General features: G+C 39.8%; 1 protein-coding gene and 1 long non-coding RNA gene across 4 annotated transcripts in view; one reads left to right on the top strand and one right to left on the bottom strand.

Annotated features, from left to right (window-relative positions):
• Window positions 1-748: 748 nt before the first annotated feature.
• Window positions 749-10,784, bottom strand: LOC125100519 (uncharacterized). Its single transcript, XR_007127578.1, has 4 exons — window positions 10,307-10,784; window positions 10,071-10,197; window positions 8,803-8,893; window positions 749-965 (listed from the first exon to the last, which is right to left on the bottom strand). It is a non-coding gene; the product is annotated as an uncharacterized LOC125100519 (long non-coding RNA).
• Window positions 10,785-10,895: 111 nt separating this feature from the next.
• NLGN1 (neuroligin 1) overlaps window positions 10,896-18,473 on the top strand; it is an 836,848-nt gene continuing 829,270 nt past the window's right edge. The window contains exon 1 of one of the 3 annotated variants that reach the window (XM_047730685.1): window positions 10,896-11,055. The gene's annotated coding sequence lies outside the window, so the exon portion shown is untranslated. The other 2 variants (XM_047730703.1, XM_047730693.1) reach the window with 2 other exon arrangements.

The raw sequence follows: 18,473 nt of genomic DNA on the forward strand, positions 1-18,473 counted from the left end.
AGATTTCAAGCCTAATCTTTCTTTTTTTAGATGATCTAAAATTTACATGCTTTATCTGTCTCTTCATTTACATCAGCTCATTCATTTGTTCATCTATTCAATTCAAAACAAATATGCACTGCATTTCAATCACTTTTAAGAGCCAACTCAAATACCTTCATTTAAGCACAGCCTTTTCTGAACTCTATTTCCCTCTTCTCATATGTGCTTCATCCTTTCCCTCTCAAATTACCTTTGTTCTTTGTATTCGGTGCATTGTTTTGTTTCATACTGTGGTTATTTGTATGTGTGTTTTCTCTAACCTTCTAATCAAAAGCTCTTTGAGGTTAGTGACTCTGCCCTGTGTGTCTTCTTGTCTCCTGAATGTCTAATGAATTACTTAGACAATTCCCTACAATGAACATTCATTAAGCACCTAATATATGCAATGCATTAGTGTCTAGAATTTATATTTAATCAGGCAGGTTTAGGGGAGGAACTCAAAGTAGCATACACAAACTGAACAAAAGACTCAGAGATTGGGAAGCATGAAATGTGGTTTTGGAATATCTGATCCACTTTTGCTAGATAGAAGGAACTGGAAAGGACCTAACCGGAGAAAAACTGAAAGCAACATGTGGCAAACTATCATTATCGCTATAGTGTATGTTGCCCAGAAAGGTTTTTCACTTGTCTTCTGGTAACCATCCTAGGTTCTTCCTACATCACTACTGTATTTGTAAATCTTGGTGGTCTCTCTTACCAGATACAGAGGTAAATCATGTGTTCTGGGCTTGATAAAGCAAATTAGCTCCATTGTCAGTGACAGAAAGGAATGAATCATCCAAGCAAAACCACTTGAAGCCCTTCATAAAATTTCTTTCTGGAGTTAACAAAGTAATTTTCCCTGAAGATGCCAGGTTGAAAGGGCATAGCTGGTGGTGTATCTTGTCCCAAGAGTGAAGAGGGGCTGCCTGAAAATAAAACTGAGGCAAACCAAAGAATGAAGAAAAGGTAAGAGAAAAACTTAATGACCTCAGTTAAGCCTCTAAATACACTCATAAACTTCTCAGTTACATAAACCAGTTAACCAATAAATTGTGTTTTTGCTTTTCAGGAATTTGCTTGTTTTAGTTAATTGGGCTTGAGCTGAGTTTCTGTCAGTGTCATTGTAAAGAGAGTGGATTATGTTGAAAGGTAGTCAGTGTTTTCACCTAGAGATGAAAGAACACTGAAGGTCTTGATAAATGTATTGGGTATTGAAGCTACACCCTCTTTCTATTTATCCATTCTCTGATTAGTCTTCTTAACTCCAGAGGTCTTCCCTTCCCCTTTTTCTCTACTCAAACTGCTTCCTGCAAAAATGTTGCTAGATTCAATGGTCCTTTCTCAGTCTGCTTTTTTCTTGATTTCATTACAGTGTGTGATGATATTGAGAATTTACTCTTTCAATAGAGTGTAAGGCCCAAAAAAGGGGGGAGGGGCTTTGTGCCAGACTCTAATTTGAATCTGGCTTTACTGTGTTTTAGTTGTATGATCTTGAACAATTGACTTAAACATGGGTTTCGGTTTCCTTATCTATAAAATGAGGTTAGTAAGCCCACCTCATAATTTAGTTGTGAGGATTAAGAAAGATAATAAATGGAGACTGGCAGAAATAAATTGTTCATTGTGGGGTAGCTATATGGTATGGAAAATAAAATGTGTAATTTCTCACTCTGTCTCAACAAGTAAACACTGATAAAGTATTCTGGGTACATGTTTTCATATCTTATTTTTACATTCATCTGCAGCATTTTTATTTTTTTCTTTTATTAGGGAATAATATCCCAAATAATTACTTTCTTCCTTTGAACTATTTCAGATATATCCTTACTTTACCATTCCAATTGCTACCATGTAAGGTTTGACCTGATGACCCAGAAAGATTTCCTAACCTGTATCATTTCCGCTTCCAGTCTATCATTTTCTAGAATTTCTTATCAGTAAAATCATAAAGAAAGCAGTCTTTTGTGTTGGACTTCTTTCACTTAGTATAATGTTTTTGAGATTTATTTTTGTAGTGTGTGTGTGTGTGTGTGTGTGTGTGTATGTTTAAGATTTATTTATTTGAGAGACAGCAAGTGAGAGTTCGAGTGTGCCAGTGTGCGCTAGGGGGAAGGGCAGTTGGGGAGGAAGAGAGAGAATCTCAAGTAGACTCCCCATGGAGCATAGAGACAGACTCAGGGCTCGATACCAGGACTCTGAGATTATGACCTGAGCCAAAATCAAGAGTTGGCCACTCTACCAACTGAGCCATCCAGGTGCCCTGATAGTGTTTTTTTAATACTGTAGTCTTTTTTATTGCTGTGTAGTATCTCAAAATATGGATACAATACAATTTGTTCATTCAACAGTTAATGAACATTTAGTGTGTTTCCAGTTTGAGGCCATTATGAAATAATGTTGCTTTGAACATTTGCATACATATCTTTGTGTAGACCTATGCCTTCATTTCTTGTGGTAAATGCTTAGGAGTAGCATTGCTGTTTCCTATGGTAAGTATATGTTTATCATTTAAGAATCTGAACTCTTTTCTAAAGTGGGTGCACCATTTTGCATACCACTGGCAATACATGAAATTCCAACTACTGTTCATTACTCAAATATTTTTTGGCTCCATTCTGTTGTTCTCCTTTTGAGATTGCTTTATACTGTTTATTTTCTTTAAATTTTCTCTGTTCTTTTCATTGGATGATGTCTATTGCTCTATCTTCAAGTTCCCTGACTCTTTCTTTAGTCATCTCCATCATTTCACTGTTAAGCTCAACCAGTGAATTTTTTTTTTTAAAGATTTTATTTATTTATTTGACAGAGAGAGATCACAAGTAGACAGAGGCAGGCAGAGAGAGAGAGGAGGAAGCAGGCTCCCTGCTGAGCAGAGAGCCCGATGCGGGACTCAATCCCAGGACCCCGAGATCATGACCTGAGCTGAAGGCAGCGGCTTAACCCACAGAGCCACCCAGGCGCCCACAACCAGTGAATTTTTTAAAAAGGATTTTATTTATTTATTTGACAGAGAGGGAGAGAACTCACTAGTAGGGGGGCAGCAGAGGGAGAGACAGAAGCAGGCCCTCCACTGAACAGGGAGTCCTATGTGGGGCTTGATCCTAGGTCCCTGGAATCATAACCTGAGGTGAAGGCAGATACTTAACTGAGGCAACTAGGTGTCCCGATTTTTTTCTCATACATAGTATTTTTCAGTTCTAGAATGTCCTTTTCATTCTTTTTATCATATATATATATTCCTCTGTTTAAATTTCCTATTTTTAAAATTTGCTGCAAGTATATATTCTTTTACTTCATAAAGGACAGTTATAATGGCTGTTTTAAAATCCTGGTTGGCTCATTCCAACATTTAAATAATCTAGGGTTGGGGTGCCTGGGTGGCTCAGTGGGTTAAGCCTCTGCCTTCAGCTCAGGTCATGATCTCAGGGTCTGAGCTCCACGTCGGGCTCTCTGCTCAGCGGGGAACCTGTTTCCCCCCTCTCTGTCTCTGCCTGCCTCTCTGCCTACTTGTGATCTCTATCTGTCAAATAAACAAATAAAATCTTTAAATAAATAAATAAATAACCTAGGGTTAGGTCTCAGCTGGTTTTCTTTTTTCTTAAGAGCACATTCTATTTTCCTGAATTTTTGTATGTCAGATAATTTTGGGTTACATCTTGAATGTCATGAATATTAAGTTATGGGAACTCTGAGTTCTATTTTTTTTCCCAAAGAGTATTATTTATTTTATTTTAGCAGTAACTATCTGATTTGGTCAATGACTCCAATACTAATTGAAGTAAGTCCTTTGAGCTACTATCAATATGTTGCACACAGATGTGGTTTAAGGGTCAACCAAAGATGTGAGCAGACAGAATCTGAGCATCTTTTGTATGTTATTTTATCTTCCCTGAGATTTTCCCTCTTTCTCAGTTTCCCCTGGATTCAGTCTTCAGATTCCCCAAAGCAAGGAATCACTGGTTTTCCCAACACACTGACTCCTCCTGACCCCAGGCTAATATCTGCAAAAATGAGAACTCTCTTTGCACAATTTCTCTTCTCTGTGTGTCGATTACCTAAAAGAATATGCATGCTTCTGTTTGCTTTAAAATGCCTTCTTGTAGTTTGTGTGTGTGTGTGTGTGTGTGTGTTATGTCCAGAGTTCAAAATAACTTTATAGTTGTTGTCTTCAGGAAGGCTAGTCTAATTAGATCTTATTCAGTCATTTCCAGAAACCAATCCTTCATATTAAAAACAAACAAACAAATTAGTGTTTATTTAGAAGATGAATTTATTCAAGCTATTAGTTCTTTATCCTTTCCTCCACATATTTAGTCGAATTGATCCTAAGTAGAAATTCAATCCTCAATTGAGTTTTTCTTGCTATAGCTTGGATTGTTTCTCTCTTTCTCTCTCCTTTTCTCTCCATCTCACATTCTTTCCCTCTCCCCTGGATGTTTATTGACGTTTTACACAGTTCTTGACATCAAACATACTTCTTTTTAAATTAACATTACAGAATACCTAAATTTCAGTTATTTACCAGTAATCTCCAGCTCAAATAGTTTTTTCCTGAACTAATATTAAATACAATCTTGAATATTTGAAAGTCATATTCTCATACCTGTTCATTCTTTCTAAGTTCAAGAGTATAGTGTGCAATGGTGGTAAGTTAATTGGATTTGGAATCCTCTGGTTCCATAGTTTCAAGTTCAAACTGTTTTACCTGAATTTAGTAATTTTACACTGAGTTTTAGATTTTCCGTCTTAAAGTAAGTATACGAAAAAAAATCCTTATTTCATAAAGTTGGTATAATTGGTAGTATCACTTACCTAGTTGCTCCAGCTTTAAAAAAAAAAAAAATTAAACTTTCTGTAACATTCCATAGCCAATCAGTTTCTAAGTTTTTCTTGTATGAATGCACAACTCTTAATTTTTTTTTGTTTTTGTTGTTACTACATAGTTGAGACAACCACATCTCTTTTGTGTACTATTGCATACTATTGCAATAATTTTGTAACTGACTTCCCTGACTTTGGTTTTACCTCTGCTTCTCAAAGCATGACCCATGCTACTATAGACAGACTTTTCTGAATGGCAGATGTCATCACACAACACTCCTGGCCCTTCCTAAGGGTCAGACAAAACTTCATCGCCTGAAACACAAATCCCCTCATTATCTGACCCTGCTTACACACAAGCTCATTTCTTGCCCTCCTCTATAGACCTCCCGTGCTCCAGCTAAACAGAGATGCTTGCCTTTAATAATATATTTTGCACTCAAGTGAGCTCATGCCTTTATACATGTTGTTCCTCTGCTGGGAATGTCCTTCTCTGGAAAGCCTTTTTGTATTGTACAGAAAGTCACGATATTGTTTAGGTATGACCCTATCTCACAGATACTGCACAGATGGAGAAGGACCATGTCTATAATTCTTTTACTCCTTCAATAGTAAGGTAATAGGTAGAGAGAAACACTCAAAGGATGGGTGAATAAGAATTCACTTACTCAATAATAACAAAGCAATCTTGACTTAAGAACTAAATACATGGTATATTATAAATGTCATTTTAGGTTTTCATAACTGCTCCTATAAATTTCAAATGTTTAAATAGTTACCAAAAAAGAATTTTAGAACCTCTGAAAAAGAACATTACCTAGATACTGTGTTTAAAATGGTTAAAATCTGGGAAATGAGCAAATGCAGAATTTGAGTCATACATAATAAAGTGCCATTGGCTCTTAAATGAACAGCATATTTTTGGAAGTATGGTAGAGTATCACTGCTTTATGAACACATTTGGGGCTAATATATGCCCATTCTAAACATTATCTCAAAAAAGTGGGGCCTGTGTCCTGTAATTAAAGCTTTAATGTATTTTAAGTAAGACATATATTTTTAAGAAATGTCTTTCAAGAACATCTGAGCAAATTCTTAAATCTTTATGTTCAATTGTTGGCTGCAGTTAGAGATTGTAATCATGCCTCCAAAACTGCTATCAGTGAATCAAATTGACCACATTCATTCATTTATTCATTTGTTTAACTATGTATAGAGCACTATAATGCATCAGGCACAGAACAGTACACAAAAGAGACTAGTCTATGATTTCATGACATTTACATGATGTGAAGAAGCAAATAACAAACAAATAAGTATAATTCGGTTATAATAAGTACACTAAAGCAAATATAAGAAGTTAAGGAGACAGAGTGAATGAGGAGGAGAATGGTATTTTTTATAATAGTCAGCAAAATCATCTTTTGAAAGCGACATCTGAACAGAGGTCTATAGGAAAGAAGAAGTCATATAGCCATCAGGAGGAAGAGAGTGTCCAGGACAGAGGTAAGTTCAAAGGTCCTGGAGTGAGAGATTGGTACCCTGTAAACAAGATAGGACAAACAAAAGATCTAGGAATAATGGTGACACAAGATAGACTGTGCAATTGCATTATGGAAGGTACACATTACTTATATTTAGAGTAAGGGAAAATAATTTCTGGTTGAGAGAACCTCTGAGGTAGTATTTTTGAAAGTTTTCAGTAGGTAGTGTGGGTGATTTGGATAGCCAAAGAGAAGAAACGTTGAAAATTTGAGCTTGGAGACCAGGGAGTTATATCTTATAGGGGAAAAATAGAGATTAGGTAGAGAAGCAATGGGAGAGAAAGCTGAATAAAGATGAGTGGAACTGAGAATATGTTAACTTTGGATTTTGAGATAAGAAGTTTGTATTTCACCATGATAGGAATTACAGATTCATTAAGGATTTAAAAAAAAAAATGGTTTGATTTGGTAAAGGCTAGATTTAAAAAAGATGAATTTGACCATGCTGTACAAACTGCATCAGAAGGAGAGGTGCTTTGTGGACAGACCAGAGTTGGAGACCAGATGGATTGTGGCCATATAGATACTATATACAACCAGGCTATGCCGGTACTCCTGGAAGTTAGGATCTTTTTTTTTCTGTATTAGTAACATCTATATCTTTTGTCTAGATTATAACAAAAAACTTCCAGGAAAGTGTGCAAGGGGTATATTTGGCAAATTCCATAAATTGATAGATTATTCAGCTCTACTTTTTATTTCTTTTGGAGCTGAAATATGAACTTCCACTGCCCCTATAAAATCTTTCACGGTATATTATTTATTTTTAACCCATTTTAAGTAAAATAAATATGGTTTAGGAGGAAAGTTGCAGTAAAATTTCATCCAAGCATGATATTTTATTAATACTTTCCCTTCTGAAGTCTTTTGGGAAAGAAAAATGTGCTCATCTCCTGCTATGAGTATTTGGGATTTTCCAAAGAATGACTAATACTTTTGCTTTTTTTTTTTTTTTTAAACTTTAGGAGAACATGCCATTTAATTTTCTTTATATATATAATTACTGGGGGAAAAGATCTTCCCACTTAATGAATTTCTGGACTGAAAGCAAACTGAGTCTATATACTATTGCATTGAGGTATCTGAAAATACACTATAATATATGCCTTCAAGCCTAACTTCCTTTTCCAATATTTTCATTTTTATATCTGGAAAAGGAAATTTTTCCATCATAACAATTAGGTCATAAAAATATACTTATAAAGCTGGTTTCACTATTCCTCTAGTGATATTTTACCCCACTCCTACTCAATACATTGGCTTTTTGAGCCAATATTTTCAGAAAATGCTAATATGTTATGTGCTATATTAAAATCTCCTTCCCAGTCTACAAATGAGAAGATGCATTTGGGCTAATTCCACAAAGTTTTTACTTGTATTTGACCTTACAGAGAGTTCCAGTGTTTATTCCAAACAGTATCTGGCCAGTTTAAGGCAGCAACCTCCAGCACAGTTAATGTCACAATCTAGACGATCACATGATTGGCAATGTGAATTGAATTCAAATTTTTACCGTTTTATTAATGCCTTCATCCCCTATTCATGTGTTTAATGTTTTCTTTTCTAGCTCGTTATTGACATTTATATGATCCCCTATACTGAAATTAGTTAACAGAACACAGATACAAGACCGTAAGAAAAAGAGAAGGCAGGGAGGGTCTAGCAATTACTCTGTAATCACTAATGACTTCCATGCTATGAATGCAACTAAATTTCATGATCAGTTTTTAATGCTAAGCCCAAATATCACTACATATACTGATGTTTGAATCAGAAGAGGAAAAACATCACATAGATACCAAAAATAGAGTGAACACTGAAAAGTAACTTACTCATGTGCCAAGCGCTTTACAGGCATTATTTTGGATAATCCTCACAACATTCCTACAGAGTAGGTACTGTTATTATCTCCATTTTGCAGAGGCAGAATTTGAGGTTTAGGGAGATTAAGTAATATGAGCCAGGCAATAACAAAGTCAGGGAAGATCCAGGATTCAAACTCAGGCAGTTTGTTTCCAGAGTCCCAGGTCTTAACTGCATACTAACAAAAAAAGAAAAACATAAAAAACAAAACTTCTTGCTTTCATTGTTTTGGACATCAGATGGTATAGGGTGGGTTTATTTCCCTCAGAGGGTTTGATTGGGAAAGTGGGAAAAATGGGCAAAAGGAGTGTGGCTCATTTGCCTGTATTTACAGATTGTGATAAATGCTATTTGTAAGGCAATTCTATTTTTTAAAAATTCTTAGCTTTTTTGTAAGACTAATTCATAAAAATGAGATAATAGGGCTCAGCTGATAAGGTGTAGATGTGAAAAGAACAATGAAAAAATACAATAGAACCTATTTAAAATTAATCTCATACTATAAGTACCAAATATTAGAAATGAAAAAATATTCAGTCATTATTACCTTTAGGGTTCTGATAGCAACCTCAAGTGACGCATTTAGAAAGTGATTCCCACGGCCTTGGGATATAAGAAAAGTATACAAAACTTTTTATCTGTAAATTACAATAAACAGTTTTATCACATTATCTTCAATTCTTTTTAAAATGTTTGATTCTGCAGTTTTTATAATGATGCCCTGTACCAGGCTACCCCAACTGTACGGTCTCATGAAAGCTGGAAGGATTCAATTAGGCACTTTTATTGATACTGAAATAGATCCTCAGTTCTCATTTTTCTTAGAAAATTCCGGTGAATTTTAGAAATTTCAGAGAACTTCTACAGGATTTAGGATTTAGACAAACTTGCGCAAGGTAGATCTTTCACCAAGAACCAGACGTGTGTTTTGGTTGAATGAAATTTCACTTTCCTAGGAGAATACGGAAATCTACTATTTGTCAACACATCACCTTAGGTCACTTTAAAAAAAGAAAAAAAAAGTCACAAGATGGACTGAATCCTAAAACTGTCAGAAAAATGTGGTACTAAATTCCTTCTAAGAAAAAATGATGTGTCATAGGGAAGATTACTTTGTAAAAAATTTTGATCATATATGCTGGAATCTTAGGTTTCTTATTAAGTGTTATTAATTAATTAATGAGCGACACTTCTGGGCAACCACAGTCTAAGTGTTGAATATATATATTTTTAAATATTTTATATGTTTATTTGACAGAGAGCTAGAGAGAGAGCACAAGCAAGCAGAGCGGCAGGGAGAAGGGGAGAGAGAGAAGCAGGCTCTCTGTTGAGCACGGAGCCCGATGCGGGGCTTGATCCCAGGACCCTGGAATCATGACCGGAGCGGAAGGCAGCCGCTTAACCAACTGAGCCACCCAGGCGCCCCTAAGTGTTGAATATTTTAAAGTTCCTTTCTTCTACCTAAATTTTACAGATTAAAACATACATGAGATTAAGAAATGTAAGGCAAGTGCTTATACAGTAAGAAAAAAAAAAAAACACTTTTCTAGACCAACCGTCACTGATTTCTTCCAGCGATTTCCCACTGGTGGATTTTCTGGGTTTTGTTGTTGTTGTTGTTTGTATTATTACACGTTGGCATCGATTAATTTAATGTTTCTGTTGTCAGGGCCCTGTTCCTCAACTCACTAGCCTTTACAAATTCACATGGAGTAGCTGGTCGGAGGTGGTTGGTGTAAACAAGGTGGTATACTGAGTCACACCCGTCACAAAAACCAACACTGATGAGCTATGATGAATTTTTTAAAAAATCACCTATCCAGTGGTAGAAGATGCGGGAACAGCCAGGAGCACGAGGCCAAAGGCAGTGGCATTTCATCTACACTATCCCACAGTCGGGGCTACAACACACGCCACGGCCGGGAGCCTCCTCTGCCTCTGCCTGGTGGAAACAGAAAATAAGGGGGAGTTTGGTAGCAACAGCTCTACCAAGGAACAAAAACTAAAGAGGCACGCTACAGGCTCGCCTCTAACTCCGCGCTCTCAGTTACCAAGACGCAGACGCCGGGAAGCCGAGCATAATGACGCTGGGAACGGAGACACCCGTCGCGCCGCGGCCTCGCGGCTTGGCGGCCCGGCCGTTCACTCTCACGCTCCTCTGAGTGGTTTGGTGAACGTCCCACGTGACGCCCCGAGCCCTTAACCCCTCCTGCCGCCTTCCGCGCGAGCGGGCGAAGGCTCGGTCGCTGGGGGAGGAGGAAAGGAGGAGGGCGGAACTTGTAAAGGGAGGGACCACCACCGGCTTCACGTTTGCCACCTCCGGACCCGCACCCCAGAAAGCCCACCCCACTGCGATCGCGGCTTGGGCCCGGGGGAGGGAGGGGTCTCGCAGGGGAGGGGATGCTGAGCAATAAACCTGGAGAGGAAGGGGTGGCGGGGGAGGGAGTCCTGGCTCTGAGGGGGCAGGACGGGGTCTGATATATGGGTCTAGCTTAATTCAGACTCCTGCACCCGGCAACGCCAAGAAGCGGGAGGTGGGGGAGGAGAGGGGGTAGTGCTGTGTGTGTGCGCGTGTGTGTGCGTGTGTGTGCGCGTGTCTACAGGTAGCAGCGGCGGCGGCGGCGGCGGCGGCGGCGGCGGCGGGGACCGGAGCAGGGGACGATCTGCAGCCACCTCCCCGCCTGTGATTTTTGGAGGCGATTGCTCACTTGGCTGGTGGATCTGTACCCTCAGGAGATCTTCTCATCCTCTCCATTTCCACGCGTCTTAGGCGTCTTCCAGTTGCAAGTGTGTGTTTGGGGTATTTTATTAATTTTTTTTTCTTCTCCCTCTAAATCTTCTCGGGAATTCTGCATATTGAAGCAGGTGGCTCCTGATCAGAAATCTTTGGATGTATTTGGCTTGCCAAGTTTTTCTCTTTCCCGTCCCCTCCCTCTTCAGAGGCATCTGTGGTGCTTTTCTTTTTGGATTTATATGCAGAAAACGTATATATGTTTATATACCGACCGCATAATATGTAAATACATATATGCGTGTCCAAGCGCTTGGTTTTCATCTCTCTTCCCGACAAAGCGGAATGTTTCGGAGCCGATGGATAACGTGAACAGTATTAACATTCTTTTGAGCCTGTTTTTTAACAAGGGGAGGGAGCGTGAAGGATTGTTTAACATTCGGCCATCGTTTGGCTGCACACTAAGCATCACGAAGTATTTATGGTTGCAGATCAGGTGCAAACGGGGCTTAGAGAGAAAGGTAAGGGAGCTTCCTGCGTCCGCCGACCTCCGGCGTTTGTCTGAATCCCGGGGATTGCCGAGAACTTCCTACTCCCGGCCTCTCCCTCCTTTTCCCCACCTCCCCCCCCCCCCCGCCCTGCTCACTCTCTTCTGTACGCTTAACCCCTTTCCAGTTCTGAGGGGTTGGGGGGCTGGGGGGTAGGGTGGGGTGCTGAAGGTTTAATCGTCTGGTAGACTTTAAATGCTTCCGTCTCTCTCTTTTTCCCAGCCGAGTAACCGAGTTTCCCAGACCCCCTTTAGCTGTTTAGGAAACCCATTTTGTCTTTTCGAAAAATAATGCTACCTAGATAGCTGTTTTAAGCATCTCATGGTGCCCACCCTTCAGCTCTATCCTCTGACGAAAATAAAAGCAATTAAAAAATGATGAACTTTAATAAGCTGGGTGGTATCTTTAGCACTGGGGTTCGTGGACCCTTCCAAACGCTTGTTTTCATTTAAAAAACAAACCAATACCTCAGGAGGAGTCCGCGGTGGAGGAAATTCAGCTTCCGTTTTTGCATTAAGCCCATTCATTTTACTTGGAGGGTCCTTTACCAGAGTTGAACGCGATGGAGCTGAGTCTAGTGCAGGGAAAACTACACGACACTGAATTCCTTTTTAGATCCACCCTTGACACCATGACTCGTCCCTGTTTAACTCTCTGTTCCGGGGACGCGTTTTCAGACTCGACCTTTGGGGAGAGGTGGAAACTTGCCTTTATTTTTCCCTTCAGCCTCCTTCCCCTCGCGCGCCCCATCTCTCGCCCTGGCAGTTTGTAAATTGGCCGTTTTGCCCACCCCTGCTGGTGGGTGTTTTCTGCTCTCTCCACTCCTGCCCCCTCTGTCCTCTCTTCATTGGCGCTTTCGGAGCAGATGCATCTTCTCTCTTCTTGGGCTCTCTCCCCCGCCTCTGCCCGCCCCCCCGCACCCCCTACCCCCGGCCCCCGCGCTCCCCACCTGCCCCGGCTCTCCTCGCTCCTCCTCCCCGCCTCCCCGCGGCGTCCTGACCCTTCAATCCCGAGTCCCGGCCGGCGGGCGGGGGGCGTCGTGTCAGTGCGCCGACGACCCGGCGGCCGAAGAGTCGGCGGCCGACGCCGCGCGGAGCTGGTGTGAGGAGACGCCGCAGGAAAAGCGAGCCGTAGTCGGGGGAGGAGAGGCCGGGAGAGCCCGTCCGAGCCGGAGAGAGCGGAGAAAGGGGAGAAAGCGGGTGTGAGGCGCGCACGCTTCCCGAGCTCGGGCGGACCAGTGCAGTCGCCTCCAACGCCTTAGAGCGGCGCCCCAGTCACTGCAGCTTTTCAGCCTAGAGCTGTGCCCAGGGACCACAGAGACCGAGAGCCAGGAAATCGGCAGAGAGGTACTAAAGAAATGAGGAAAAGATTACGAAAGAGCGGGGAGGGTTTGCTGGCGAAATACGGAGGCTGAGCAGATGGAGGAACAATGCCGCCTCCAGAAAAAAACCCTCGCCAGGAGCCCTGGCGGAGCGCAGAGGAGCTGCCTTCAGCCTCCTGCTCTCTCCAGGCCTCCGGCTAGTCCAGGGGCTGGTTCCGCCTCTTAGTTTGACAGGGATAAGAAAGTTGCTCTTCCCAGCATTTCCTGAGAAGTGGTTTTCAGACCTGCGTGCTTCAAGTGGAGATGTCACTCCCCAGATCCCCCGCGACGGGCAGCTAATAGATTATGCGTTATTGGGCAATAAACTCCCCCAGGAAGAGAAGGTAGTCCCAACATTTAAAGACGTTCTCCCCTGGCTCCTGACTGTCCAGCACAAAGCTTTGTGAGTAGAAATGAAAACAAAAACAAAAACAAGAAAACCAAACCAAAACAAAAAACCCCCCCAAAACAAAAAAACCACTTGCAGTGGATTTAAAATTATTTAGGTTGAGATTTTGAGTTGGGGATAATTTATTCCAGAGGAGGTTGTTAGTGGGTTGTGGAGATGAGGGAAATTGTGTGTCGAACATTCGGTTCATTTGTGGTTATTCTAAATTACGAGCGGCTGGCCTCCCCAAAGGTATTTACTCTTTCCTTTTCATTTCCAGGACCATAGCGATACGTGTAGGATTTAGGAAACAGGAATTCAGATAGCTAACCCTGTATCTGTTACTCTGCATTTTTATAGTACTTAATGTTCTCATTTTTCTTTTTTTATACTGAAACTACAGTGGATTATTTTCGCTTAAATAGATTCTTATGCTGTGTATGAAAATTACAGGATCATAATGCAGTCCTGAACAATTAATTGTGCTTAATTATAAATAGGATCATGGATATAAAAATATCACTAAGGAGAGGTGTGGGTACATGTGTTTGAGTGTAAAAGCTTTAAAATGTCTCGGCATTTCAATCAGCCGTTGCAACCTAGCAGCTTTTTAAATGAGCTCAGAAGCAAGGGCCAGGCAAATATTTAAAATATTAAATGTTAAGTACGAAAACATTAAGTTTACTGTGCCCTTGGCAGAGAATGAATTTAAGGCTACCTGCACTGCTGAGTGATTGAGTGATTTACAGAGAAAGTGGAAGTTAATCATTACTCAGGCCTTCTGATTACATGGTTTGATTAAAATAAGTAACTGTTTTCTGTAAGCCTGCTATTCTACAGTTAGTCTTTCCAATCCTCTTAACATAAGCAGAAATTGAGGGAGTCAATCTTTTAGCAGACTATCCTAGAGTTCCTGCAGCGTGGGGTAAAGGAAAGCCTTGTTTAGCCCCCCTACTTTCCATAGTCTCCCTCCCTTCACCCCCAGAGTACATTCTGTCAGTCTTATCTCTATTCCCATGGTGGCGTTTCATTTGTGAAAATTCTCTTTTATGTCTAGGTATAACATTTTCAAATATAAATGTCTGAATTGTTTTGAAATTGACAGTGGAATATATACTCACAGAAGGTAGGCAGGGAGCTCAGTTTGCTGCAGGTAGAGTGCTCGAAGGTTTGATGACTCTTTGAAAGGCTGGTGACTTCCCTGACTTTTCTTAGAGTCTCTTCCAACTCTGAACTTTTCATATTTTTTTCCACTTTATTATTTCCACATAGTTATGCAGGGACTACATCTTCCTTCAAATTTCCTTAAATTAGTTAGTTAAGATTTTTTTTACAGGATAATTAAATAGCTATAACTAGAGAGTACAAATGCAAATCTAAGCTCTCTGAGTTAAACATTTTTCTTCCTTATAAGTTTTAATGTTTTTGACAGCTTTCTGTGGGGTGATATTAATACAGATTTAGGTATGATTGACAAATGCCTCCCTGGGTTTCCATGTGTTGAAACAAATAATTTTGAATGTTTTTAGCAAAACATAGCCATTCGTTTATTTCTAGAATCCCGTTTTATATTTTTGCACAAAGGAATTATTTTATGAATTACCTAACAAATACTACTTTGTAGTTTTTATAAGCAAAACACAATCGGAATTAGCAGGAAGATTTGAAAACACAACAGTTCAACTGTACACTTTTGTCACATTTTTAAAGTATTGTGAAGTTTGTTGTCTGTTTCCATCTTATAAGATTATAAATAGGAAGATAGGATTCCTCAGTTATATTTGAATTGTTTTTAAATGGAATCACCCATGTGTAGTTCACCAAACTAATTTTTTTTCCTAAAACACAGGTCTTGCTGATATCTTGTTAACAATGACTAATACAGCTTGGATGGTAATGTCCTGGATGCAGATGGCTTTCAATTCTTTGTACAATTTACTGCCCCTTACTTTTTAGATTAAAATACCTTCCATCTAGAACTCCTCCCCACTTTTACTCTTTATTCCATTCTCAAGACTCTTACTTGTTATTCTCCCCAATACTACATGCCATTTTATGCTTCCCTCTGCCCCCCACCCCGCAACTGTAGGACAGAACATTATATCTCCTTAGAGTGGTCTTTCCTCCACCATCCTGCTTCATTCCTGTATCCTTACTCTGAGCTCCCACAACACGTTATTTCTACATCAGGAGTAGCCCACCTTTTACACTTCCTGGTGCTTGGCTTCCTCAGTGGTTAGTAAGTTCCCAGAGATAAAATACCATGCCTGATTTATCACTTTATTCAGAATGTTTCGCCCCATGTCTGAGCATAAAGTAGACCATAAATGAATGATAAACGTATTATTTAGAAATACAGTTGGCTGTGAGGCAGCAGAAAACCTGGCTAACAGTGGTTTAAGCAGACAAGGGTTTATTTATCTCACATAATAAAGACTCAGGAAAAGAATTAGACTTCTTTCTTCATCTTGGTACTTTTTTTGTTATGGTCATAAAATCTTGCTGTGCTTCTGACATCGTGTCTGCTTTTTAGGGCCAAAGAAAGATAGGGTCAGAATTTTTTAACTGGCACTACTGTCATTTGGGCCAGGTAAGTCTTTGTCTTTTGGGGGATTATCTTGTTCATTTTAGTATGTTTAGTAGTGTCTCTGGCTTCTACTCACTAGATGCCAGTAGCACACCCTACCTATCCAGTTATGATGAGAACTAAGAATATTTCAGACATTGCCAGATGCTCTCAGAAGTAAAATCTTCTTGGACTGGCAATGATTCGTCCAAAGTCAGAGCAAGACAATTCCTTGTTTCCTACTTCTTTTTGCAATGGTAGTGAGGATCTGTTTTTTTTTTTTTTTTTTGCCTAATAAATGGTAGAAGACTCTCTGTGTGATTGTTTAAAAACAAAAAGAAAGAAAGCAAGAAAGAAAAAGGAGAGGAAAAGGCCAAACAAGCCTTCTCCTTGAGCATTGTTTGTTTTTTTGTGAGATGGACATTCTCCCTGTAGACTTCCCTTCTCATGTTACTGCCAGAACTGTGTCAGATGGCTACTTCTAGGTACATGAGAGGTTGGAAAATACATTTTTAGTGTGGCATAGCACGACCTTGGAGAAAATCAGAATCAAAAAAGAAGGGGAAGTGGATTTGCAGTTGGAAACTAGAGGTGTTTAGCACTGTCACAGAATAAATGAATATGTAAAATTCACCTAAAGATTTTAGAAAGGAGAAAAAGCAAAAAAAAAGGAAAGCAAACAGTCATAAAAGAGGGTAAATATAATTTTTCACGTGCTAAATTTTAACAAAATGACTTGGATAATACTGTGCTTTTTCCCTCTAGTGATATTTTAGTTGGAAAATAACTGGGCAGAATGGAGGCATCTTGCTCTTCCTAAGGGGTGTGTGTGTATGTGTGTGTGTGTGTAATGACACCTCATTTCCTTCAGTCTACTGAAGAAAGCAATAAAATTCGCTGTTCTTATTTATAAATTAGGTAGTGGTCAATAGTGAGAAGTGTTGTCAAAGAAGACAAAAATGCACATCTAGTGTTTTAATACTCCTTTCTAATGTTTGTATTTATAAAGCACATGCTAGTGATGGCATTAGGTAAAATAATGATTTCTTGTGCAGATGAGGTAGCATGGACCATAGTAACTTTAAATTAGATTGCTCAAGGGACATCTGGTGGCTCATTTGGTTAAGCATCTGTCCTGATTTTGGTTCAGGTCATGATCTCAGGATTATGAGATCCAGCCCTGTGTCAGGCCCTGTGCTCAGCGAGGAGTCTGCTTGAGATTTTCTTCCTCTCCCTCTGCTCCTCCCCCTGCTTGCTCGTATGTATGCACTCTCACTAAAATAAATTAACAGTGGATGTGAGGGCGATCTTACTGCGACATCTGTCACCCCATTGATCACCAGGGTTGATTTGGTTGATCTGGCTGGCTAGGCGGGTGTTCCCTTCCTCCCTCACCACTCCGTTTGTGTCCCTCTCAAAGCTGGGCACTGGGTCGAAGAGGACGACCTTCCCTGATAGAGGAGAGGACCATTCTTTGGTCAAGGGTATACGAGTAGCTGGCTCCCCTGCTAGAACCTCCAAACAAGCTCTCAGGGTCCATTTGTAGGAGAACATAGGGTAGTCAAGTTTCCAGGACTCCAGACACATCCAAATGAGGCGCTGCATGTGGCAGTCTGCCTTCATAAAAAAAATAAAAAGTAAAATAAATAAACGAATCTTTATGAATTATATTACTCACTGTGGTAAAGAAGTACTACTGGATGTCATTATAGAGAAAAAGTCTATCTTACAAAGATTTATCAACATTGCTGTGATGGCCAGTAATCTTGCCTGATTGATTATACTATTTTTTTCCTGCTTCTTACCTTTGTCATTCATTCTCTATGATTCTGTCAAATGCCAACTTTTGCTCAGATGTATGTAGAATATAGAAATATAAAATATGGTGTCTGTTAAGAAACTTTTGCCCTCAAGTAACAATATTCAATTAAAGGCTTTAACAGTAGTGACTTGTTTCTCATAAAACAGAGATTCTAGAGGTATGTTGGTCCAGGGTTAGCTAACTCAGGAGTTCAAAGATGTCAGGGCTGGAAGACAACCTTGCCAGTATTCTCTTGACTCTCTATCTTGGAAAGAAGATAAACAATATGGTTACCACAAAGCCAAATAGTCCCACTCAAAGCAAAGAGTGTCAGTCTTCTTATGGAAATGAGAAGAAAAAGTTTTCTAGAAGGTTTCAGTAGACTTCCTTTTATGTCTGATTGACTAAAACTGTGACACATCCCGCTCCTAAATGAATCGTTGGCAAAGAGATAATGCATTACATAATCGATATGATCAATCATGGTCCCTCCCCAAGGGCTGGAGAAGAGGTCTTCTTTCCCTATGAATATGGCAAAGTCATAGTTAAAATCAGAGCTTTTGTTAATTGGGAGGAAGGAGGCAATAGCTGTAACCTAGGGTACCTATTAGGGTGTTCCATACACATCATGTTCTGTCTTCCTTAAATTTCTTATAAAATGAAAGGTCTATATTAGAAAACATACACGCACATTAAATAGTCTTTGAATCCGTGGACATACATGTCAGGCTGCATGTTTCTGATACAGAATGATTCCTTTCATGACGTTCCAGAGGTTTAAAAGAAAAATACTACCTGGAGAATCAGAAAATGTAGGAATGGGC

The sequence above is a fragment of the Lutra lutra genome, chromosome 1 (assembly GCF_902655055.1).
Source record: "Lutra lutra chromosome 1, mLutLut1.2, whole genome shotgun sequence".
Lineage (NCBI taxonomy): Eukaryota > Metazoa > Chordata > Mammalia > Carnivora > Mustelidae > Lutra > Lutra lutra.